The sequence below is a fragment of the Lygodium microphyllum genome, chromosome 9, assembly GCF_053477565.2.
Source record: "Lygodium microphyllum isolate KBCC chromosome 9, Lygodium_microphyllum_v1.1.10, whole genome shotgun sequence".
Lineage (NCBI taxonomy): Eukaryota > Viridiplantae > Streptophyta > Polypodiopsida > Schizaeales > Lygodiaceae > Lygodium > Lygodium microphyllum.
Genome location: NC_141143.1, coordinates 1,211,893 through 1,222,441, shown reverse-complemented (window position 1 = coordinate 1,222,441; position 10,549 = coordinate 1,211,893).

The following is a 10,549-nucleotide window of genomic DNA, read 5'->3' as shown; positions in this document are numbered from 1 at the left end:
ATCCTCTTACAAAACCCAAAAACACAAGAGAAAAGAGTGTTGGTAGTGATGTATAACTTTGTTTATGTGCTAAACTCATCTAAAAACACATCTAACCCATAATCTAACTCCAACAATCCTTAACAACTCAACGAACATAATTCACCTTTTGTAGCCTCACAAATTCACAATTAATAAAACTTTTTGCAACCACAAACTAAATTGAAGATCTTGAGTTGTGATTTAAACCTTGAATACACATCGAGATACTTCCAAACTATTTTTCCTTAAGGTTGAAACACTCATTCTATCACAGTTCACGAATAAAAAATACACAAGCATAATCCCCAATAAAAATTATGGCGTAGAACACACAAAAATTCTCATGCCTCAAATCTCAATAGCCAGGATATATTCAAACAACAAGCTTTTCACACCTTTCTTGAAGAGTGGTTTTTCTCCAACCTGACTTTTAGGTGCGACCCTTCCTCTCTTTGTCATAATAGCAACAAGTACAAAAAAACAAGTGAAGGGCCCCGAGCTCTAACCCTTCAAGGGTTTAAATAGTTTTCTACTTCACATGCGTTTAAAAGGCTAAAATCATTCCTAAGCTTTCCAAATGTTTACAAAAATTATGCTTTTTATCATTTTTATAGGCCATCACCTATCACCTTTCTCATTAGTTCTGCACTAAGTTGACACACTCTCTAGATACAGAATCATTGCAAAACCTAAGGCTCTTATCCTCCTTTCCATGTGCAATGTTTAGTCTTTCACTCTCCATGTTGTAGAAAATGGTCTCCTCTCAATAGTGCTCCTCTAGGCTTATGCGCTTGCTTAATATCCCCCCATATGCCACCTACCTTAAGAACTAGCTATCGATGTCTGATAGCTTGAACCATCATGAAACCATTGAAGCCATCCTGTAGAGATCTCCCGAATAGCTTGTCTCTAGATTTGTTTGTTGATAACAAACAACCCTTGATGATTTCATACAACCAATGCTAATAATTAGATGGTAAGGCTGATACCAACCATGATATTCCAAAGAATTCAAAACTCTGAATTGCCAAGATATTCTCCTAGTTGATTGTCTTTTTGTGATTGAAATAATGCATGCCAAGAAGCTTCATTATTTGATCAAGCCATAATGCTTGGCCTATTTGATGCATTACATTCCAACTCCTCCTCAAGTTTCTTTATGAGATCTTCATGACTTCATGGAGGTGGCTTGTTACTAAGCTCTCTTGCATTACTCAGTCCTTGAGTTACATCTACCACATAGTGATCACACACATGAATAACTAGTGTATCTTCATCTAAACTTAATGATATTCTTCCACAAATGCACTTGACACAAAATACATTGCCACAGTTTCTACAATGATGCCATCTTAAGAATATTCCAAAATCACTTACACATGTAGAGCAGTTCGTTATTGCTTCATCTAGCACCCAGTGTTGCTTCTCCTCGGCAATAATCTTCTTGTTCCTGCCTGAAATAAAGCCTTTTCTATGCTCTTGTAAAAGCTTGTTTAATTTTAAAGTTTTGCAAACATCTAGAACTATACTCATTGATACCCAAGACAAGTCATTTTCATCACTCAAATCACCCAAAACCAAGTGTGCATATGGTGCTACCAAATGACATTCTCACTATATAGTGTTCATCACAAGATGCACATCCCCTTTAGAGCGTTATTGTTCAGAGTAACAACCACCATATTCAAAATAATAGCCAAACTGGCTCTTTATATACTATGTCTGCTTGAGTCTACAATCCCCACTACAACAAAAAGCCTCCTCAAAATCACCAACTTGCTCTCAAATCCATGTAGCAACCTTTCAACTTCTACCTTGACATTTTTTCCCTCGTCACATATCAATAACTCGAGCTTGCAATACCTGACCAACATAATCTACATTGACACTCTCTATCTCCTTGTTGTCATCAACGGAGCCCCCATAAACATGCAGTGGTCTTTCCCTACCAACCAGCATCAGCCCATACATTGTCATCCTCTACCTCCACTTCAAATCAAGCCCAACTACTCCCCTTCTTTTAGGGCCTTGATAGCCACTTAGTTGTCAACCTTCAGCTCATTCCAAAAAACCAAAAGAGCTACAAATTGCAAGATAGTCTCCAATTTATCTTGAAGGGTCTCAATAATATTTTGTAACTCCAAAGTGACATCCAAAGTCCAATAGACTTTTAACTAAGTTTCTAAGCCAACTCCTAAGAGTTGTTGCACCAGATAGGTGATATTTGTCACTAATTTCGATACCTCTGTCTAGCCTTCCAAGTATTTGTGCCGCTCTTTTGATGTAGTAGTCGAACTAATAGCACTCAATGTCTAAGAAATAAGTGAGTCTACTCAGATTCTTTTATTCCTCTTTGTTTAATAATTGGTCATGAGTAGGTCTCTAGATTGGGCACTAGAATTCTAATCCTAGGATAACTATAGTCTCTCCCTATCTTTTGAGGACGGATCCTCATAATTTACTCATGCCATACTTGTGGCGGTTTATCTAGAAGTTGTAGTTCATTGAACTTTAAAGAAGTTTGTTTCTGAACATAAATCCTTTTTATCTATAGTTATACTCCATTTAAATTCCTTATTATGGTTTTCTCTACCTTTTTACAAATTAATTCTTTTTATTTGTGGTTAAAATGAAAACATTCAAAAGAAATCAATCGAACATTCCCTAAACCCCACAAATCTTAATCTCGTTTTCAATACGCAACCCCTCTCCCCCATCAAATGAAATTCATCATCGTGCATTAAAATGTAGCACTTTATGTTTATGCTTAGTTGGCATTGACAGTTTGGTCCCGCATGGTCCCCAAATGTAAGGGGAATGTATGCCTATTGATTGGCCATCATTTGGAGCTGATTTAGTAGCCTAAAATAATCAGTTTTATACAGTAAATCACTGTTGTACACTCCAGAGCTGAAGCTTATTTAGTCACTTTATGTTTTGCCTATTGGTCACACGGGTGCTTCTTAGGTGTTTCATATGACTATTGGGATGCAAATGAAGGTTGGCAAATGCTTTGGATGGTTCTGGAATGTATTTTGAGCCTTGTTTGAGCTTGTATGACCCGTTGGTACATGCTTGATGCTTATGTTATCTACACATGCTAGTTACATTGTTTGGACTTGAATGCTACTGGAGCTTCGTTTGGGCTTGACTTTTGATATTCTGGAGCTTATTTTGGTTTTGCTTTGGCTTGTCAAAGATTGATTGGGATTGTCTTCATGACATTGGATGCTATCATTGGATACTTGGCCGCTCATATGCTATGGATGTCTTACTGATGTATGATCTTGGATACTCCATCACTGCTGCTCTTACATGCTTTGTTTGAGCTTATTTGCTTGACACTTATGGCTTTTGTACCAGTGGAAGCATCTTTGTACACTTATCAGGCATTGAGTAGTGCGGGTAATGCATATTGAGCTTTTGGATCTTTGAGACCTGGATCTCCTCATGGATGATGTATGGTTGATATACCTTGGTCCATATAGATGTACTTGGGCTTATTCAACTTTGTATTCACTGAGTAGACACCGACTTGTATTAGGTCTTAGCAGTGGTATATACATTTTTCCTTGTTGATTATTGGGGGGTATACCGACTTTACTGTCGAACTTTGTCTTACATGCTTGGGTGTTGGCTCATGTCAATTTGAATGTTACATGCTTGTTTATGCCCACTTGATGCTGGTTTTGCATTGACAATCAATGATTAACTTTGAATATTGGGTTTTCCCTATTGTCAGCTCTCATTGTACACTGCTATCATAAATTACAACAAGCATATATCTCCGGAATGTCATGTATTTTTCATGTTGAATCATCCTAGTTTGATGTACTTTTGATGGTACTTGGTGGGTAGCATCATTAAATACTTGTTTCTCACCATTTTGCCTTGGTTTTGGTGGTTTTTTTGTCATTTCTATAGTTCCGCAATTAGTTTTGAACTATCTGCATTATTTCAGCTTGCAGTATGCTATCGTCTTTCCACTAACAGTGCTATCTTCAACATCACTAAGCTTCACGGTATGAATTATGCCTATTGGAAGAGCCAAGTTTGACAAGTATTGGTGCAGAAAACACAGATAAAGCCACTAAGGTTGAGTGGAGAGCAGCCTGAAACTATGACTAATGACGAATGGATGGAGCTTGATGAGTTATGCAAGTCCACCCTCATCTTGTCTCTCACTAAACAGGTGCATTACAATGTGGTTGAGGAAGCACAGAGTGCTTGGCAGCTTTGGGATAAGATCAAGAATCTCTATGACAAGAAAAGTCCTACAAATCACATGTATTGGGTGAAACAGCTTATGGATCTCCGCATGAAAGAGAATGTGACCATGTCAGCTCATCTGAGCCAGTTTCATGCTATTCTTTAAGAACTTGGTTTCGTAGGGCATTGATTTCAAAGAATGTGTCACTTGGTTGTTCTTGCTTGGAACTCTTAATGAGTCTTGGAATGTATTCCACACTACCTTATGTGCTTCTGTCACTACTCTGAAGTTATCTGATGTTGAGAGCTCTCTTCTGCAGGAAGAGATAAACCGTAAGAATTTAGATGACTCTCCTGTGTCTCATGCTTTGATAGTTAGAGGCTGACATGATAGAAACACAAAGAATGACCATGGTAATGGCTGTGGATGGGATAATGGGAGTGAATATGTATCACGTGCTTTTGAGCAGTTATGTGATGAGAGGGGTATTAAGCATCAGTTGACCACCCCTTATACCCCTCCCCAAAATGGTATGGTTGAGCAGATGAATAGGACCATCCAAGAAAGGGTTCGGAGTATGGTTAGCCATGCAAGCCTACCCCAGCACTTTTTGGGCTGAGGCAATTACGACTATCGTACATATCATTAATAGATTGCCCTATATTGGCATTTATTTTCAGGTTGCAGAGGAGGTATGGACAGGAAAGTCTCCCTCTTATGCGCATTTATGTGTCTTTGGATATGAGGCATTTTGCCATGTGCTCAAGGACAAGCGTAACAAGCTAGATCCTAAAGAGTGTTAAATGCATATTCCTTGGTTATGGAGATGCAGGAGAGATGGGTTATTGTCTATGGGATCTGCAGGCGCGAAAAGTTATCCGCACCCATGATGTAATCTTCCATGAAGACAAGGTGCATAGGAAACCTGAGAGAGTTGTGGAGACACGCAGGGTTATATTTCAGGAGGAGCCACGTGCTCCCATATAGCTAGCTAGACAGCCTCCAGCAGCAGCAAATGCTCATAGCCAGGGTGTTGGATAGAATGCTGGGCAAGCAGCAAAGCCTGCGGTGCAATGTTCTACTAGAGATAGATACCCACCCGACAGATTTGAGCCCTCCGTGCACTATGTCTTGGTTACAAATGCAGGAGAGCCTCTCGCCTATGATGAAGCTATGCGCAGGGGTGACAGTCTCCTGAGAGATGGCTATGCAGTCTGAGATAGACTCCTTGCATAAGAATGAGACTTGGGATAGCAAGAAAGCTCTACCATGCAAGTGAGTATATAAGTTGAAAAGTACTCCTGGACACCCCAAGTTGTCATACAAGGCTAGATTGGTAGCAAAGGGTTTCAAGCAAGAGCATGGTGCTGACTTTGATGAAGTCTTCTCTCCTATGGTTAAGATGACCACCCTGCACTTAGTCTTGGCTTTGGTTGCACAATATGATTTGGACTTGTACCAAATGGATGTCAAGACGGCTTTCTTATATGGGGACTTTCATGATGATATTTACATGGAGCAGGCAGCCTAAGGTCTTTGCAGAGCCTGGTAGGGAGCACCTAGTGTGCAAGTTGAAGAAAAGTCTTTATGGCTTAAAGCAAACACCTAGGAAATGGTACCATAAGTTTGATGCTTTTATGCAATCACAGGGCTATAGTCGTAGTGATATGGATCCATGCTTGTACACAAAGAAAGCCCGTGATGGATCTTTGCTTATTTTGGTACTTTGTGGATGACATGCTATTAGTAGGGAAAGCTCATGATGAGCTAGATGCTCTTAAGGCTCAGCTCAAGAAAATTTTTGAGATGAAGGATCTAGGATAGGCCTCTCACATACTTGGTACACACATTAAATGCGACAGGCATCAAGAACTCCTCTACTTGTCATCACAGAGGGAGTACATTCATAAAGTCCTTGAGTGTTTCCTCATGCAGGACATGAAGCCTATTGGCTGTCCAATTGCCTTCTTATATGAAGGTATCCCAAGCCAATTGTCCGATGAGCAGAGGATTGAGATTCCCTATGCATCTCAGTCTTATGTATACCATGATAGCTACTCATGAAGGGTATCATGAGGTACCTGAAGGGCACTGCAAATATATGCATATGCTATGGCAGCCAGGATACAAGAGTCATGGGGTACACTGACTCTGATTATGCAGGACATGCAAATAGTAGGAAGATATTGCCTTTGCAGTTGGTGTTGTGGTACGCTATATGGCTACAGCAGGAAAGAAGCATTGGGATGCCATGAAGGGTATCATGAGATACCTGAAGGGCACTGTAGATATATGCATATGCTATGGCAGCCAAGATACAAGTGTCATGGGATACACTAACTCTGATTATGCAGGACATGTAGACAGTAGGAAGATATTTCCTTTGCAGTTGGTGTTGTGGCACGCTATATGGATACACCTGGCAAGAAGCATTGGGATGCCATGAAGGGTATCATGAGGTACCTGAAGGGCACTGTAGATATATGCATATGCTATAGTGGCCAAGATACAAGAGTCATGGGGTACACTAACACTGATTATGCAGGACATGTAGACAATAGGAAGTCCACTTCTCGCTATGTGTTCACCTATGCTAAAGGTGCTGTCTCTTGGATGTCCAGGGTGTAGAAGTGTATAGCTCTTTCCACCATTGAGGCTGAGTATGTTGTAGCCATTAAGGCTTGCAACGAGGCCATATGGTTAGGCCGTTTGGTTCATAACCTTGGTATTGATCCCTACATTGCATTGAATTCTATGAATGCTATTCAGTTAGCCAAGAATCACCAAGAATCTGGTCTTCCATGGAAAGACGAAACACATTGAGGTGAGGTATCACTTCATACGTGGGGTTGTTGAGAACAATTATGTTGACCTTGTCAAGATCTCAACTACCCAGAATCCTGCAAATCTACTCACCAAAAGCCTCTCTATGGAGCGCTTTGCCTTCCTCAAGAGATTGATGGGCATGGATGAGATGACTTTTTTTTCATCCTGTTGTACATGTGCACATGTTATACTGTCTTTTCTTTTTCTTTTTCACTCCTCACTAGGGTATCTTTGCCTTTAAGTGGGAGATTGTTGGGGGTAAAGGTGCCTCCACCTAGCCACCCATGTATTACTACACTGACATTACCCGCACCTACATACTACAGTCGACGGGCAGCCGTCACCGTCACTTTATTCTTTATTTTTTTTAGTGACATCATATGAATAAACGGAAGGCCGGTCACACCTTGTGACTATTGGAGCTCCCACATGGTGAGTCTCTCTCTCTCTCTCACTCTTACTCTCTTGCCATAGTTCTCCTGTGTAAGCTTCGATCCTTCTCACCTTTCAGTTAGTTTGTATTTGTGTTAGTTAGTAAGTTAGTTAGTTAAATACTTATAGAGAGACATCTATATAATATTAGTTGGTTATTTAGCTATTAGTAGGTTCTCTCTTCTTCTTCTTCTTCTTCTTCTTCTTCTTCTCTCTCTCTCTCTCTCTCTCTCTCTCTCATTCTTTTTGTGTTAATAATGAGAGAGAGAGAGAGAGTAGGTTAGTTATATCGATTACATTAGTTGGTTAGTTAGATAGAAAGAGAGAGAGTAAATTGGTTATATTGGTTACGTTGTTAGTTAGTATGCTGCTTGGTTGGTTAGGTATAGAGAGAGATGGGGAGAGAGAGAGAGGGTTAGTTAAACTTTGATGGTATTAGATCTAGGAGTTTTCACTATTTCTAAATTTTGACAATATTTTATATATCCCTCAAGGTTAATGCATGCTTTTTATCCAGTGTGGAGGCTTCTACAGCAAACAACAATATGTCTATAGAAGATATTATACAGTGCACTCCTAATGTGGAAATGAAAGTACGTAAAATGAAGGAGGTCAAAAGGAAGAAGGCAATTCATTGTGCACTCAAGCATATTGGAGGACATGCTAGTTCCGTTGGTTTCTTGAGGTTCATTCGTCTCTTGGATGGGATTGATAGACAAGTGAATACATTGTTTCAGTGTCAAAAAGCTTCGACTTCTCTTTGTGAGAACATTGGTGACCATCTACAAAGGATTAAGAGAATGTTGGAAGAGAAATATGAAGGGCACCTTGCCGATGGAGTAATGATACATGGCGAGTTAGAAGAGATCTGGGGTTACATAGGTGACATTTATGACATATTCAGGAAAATTAGTGGCCGCATGCTAGATCTTTGGATGATCAAGAAGAGAAGTTGAAATAAGTTCTTAATAGTGTGGGACATATAGAGGATAAAGTATGTGAGTTAATTGCTCACAAGAACGAGAGCTTGGTTGCATCGGATAACATTGCTCTTGATGTGCAACTTACTTCTTTGAAAGTTTATCTTTATAAATTTTCAGCAATGTTAACGCAAATGAATCGCCATGCAGGCTCATCTTCTTACATTGGAGAATATTGCCCTTGATATGCAACTTGCTTTTTTGAAGGTTTATCATAATAGGTTTTTGGCAATGTTAACCCATGCTTCTTTGCCATGGTTTGTGGTTGGTATATGTAATCCCTACAAGACTTCTTAAATGAGTTGTTTGATGAAAATCTCCATTTTGAAACACATTGTCTATCTCTTGAAAATTATAAAACTATTTTAATTCTCTCTCTCTCTCTCTCTCTCTCTCTCTCTCTCTCTCTCTCTCTCTCTCTCTCTCTATTGATTACTATACAATTTTACTAAAGTGTTTTCATAACTTAGATTAGATTAGATACATAGAATGGTTGAAGCTTAGACATGTTGGGACACTTTGTATAGTTTGGTTTTGCCATTAGGGTACATATGCCTCTCTCTCTCTCTCTCTCTCTCTCTCTCTCTCTCTCTCTCTCTCTCTCTCTCTCTCTCTCTCTCTCTCTCTCTCTCTCTCTCTCTCTCTCTCTCTCTCTCTCTCTCATGTGGGTGGCTTATGTGTGGCTCCCTTGCTATATGTGACTCTCTCTCTCTCATTCTTCTTCTCTCCCACATGTACGCACACACTCTCTCTCCTCATTATTCTTCGTGTTTTTCTTCTTCTTCTTCTTCTTCTTCTTCTCTCTCTCTCTCTCTCTCTCTCTCTCATGTGGGTGGCTTATGTATGGCTCCCTTGCTGTATCTGACTCTCTCTCTCATTCTTCTTCTCTCCCACACATACACACTCTCTCTCTCCTCTCATTATTCTTCGTGTTTTTCTTCTTCCTCTCATTCTTCTTCTTCTTCTTCTTCTTCTTCTTCTCTCTCTCTCTCTCTCTCTCTCTCTCTCTCTCTCTCTCTCTCTCTCTCTCTCTCTCTCTCTCTCTCTCTCTCTCTCTCTCTCTCTCTCTCTCTCTCTCTCTCTCTCTCTCTCTCTCTCTCTCTCTCTATTGGTTGATTAGTTAGTGGGTTGGTTAATTGGGTGGTTCTTTTCTCTCAAGAATGTGTAGATGCATATTAATGAACCTCCATTGGTAGGGATTTTAGGTAATGTTTGGATAGCCTTTAGTGATTGCAATGTGTGCATGGCACTTGGACATAGCCATACCTGCATTCCTTCATGCATTTAGGATTTGCAATTGTGAATGTGTCTATCGCTTATGTCTTGAATAGCTTCGAGATTTATTTGTTGTGTGACTCTTATATTTCCTTTAAATTTTGGTTTTGACATCGGACAAAGTGAAGCCATGGGAGATATTCTCAATGTAGTGCTTTCAACTCTATTGAATGCAGTGGATCAGTAGAATTAAACAAAACGGCAACGACATCATCTCTTCAATGCTTACCAGCTTGGAGCCGTTCGCATGGGTATGAAAGATAGTTGCTTTAATTATGTTTGCATCAAAGTGCTTTATATATACAAGAACTGCAAAGATTTAGAGAAATGCAAGGACTACTTCAAGTTATTCATACTTTAAAAATCTTGAGGCCAAGATGAATGAGTTGATGGAAATGCAGATGGGTTTATGCGCGCATGTTGATCATGCACTTGCCCTATACTCAATGGAGTTACACGAACTGGCTAAAGGTTTGTATGGTGTTGTATGTGAGACAAAGTACACATAGAGCATTCTTCAGCAAGTGTCGACTAATCTGGATGGTGAAGTAAGGGCACTTTCAGCAATTATTTCTAATACAAGCAGGTTAATGAATCTATTGGTTAATGATATGTGTGCATTGTTTTGGGGGCTTGGAGATGACCACGAGTCTGTGATTTGCCAGAAGGGTTGTCAATTGCTGTTCTTGAAATTTCAAATGAATGTTAGTAGGTTTAATGTGTTGCTGCAACAATTTAATCATTAGATGAATGGTCGTCGCAACTGAGAAGAAAGAAATTCTTGGGTGGAACTTATAAGTCTGGA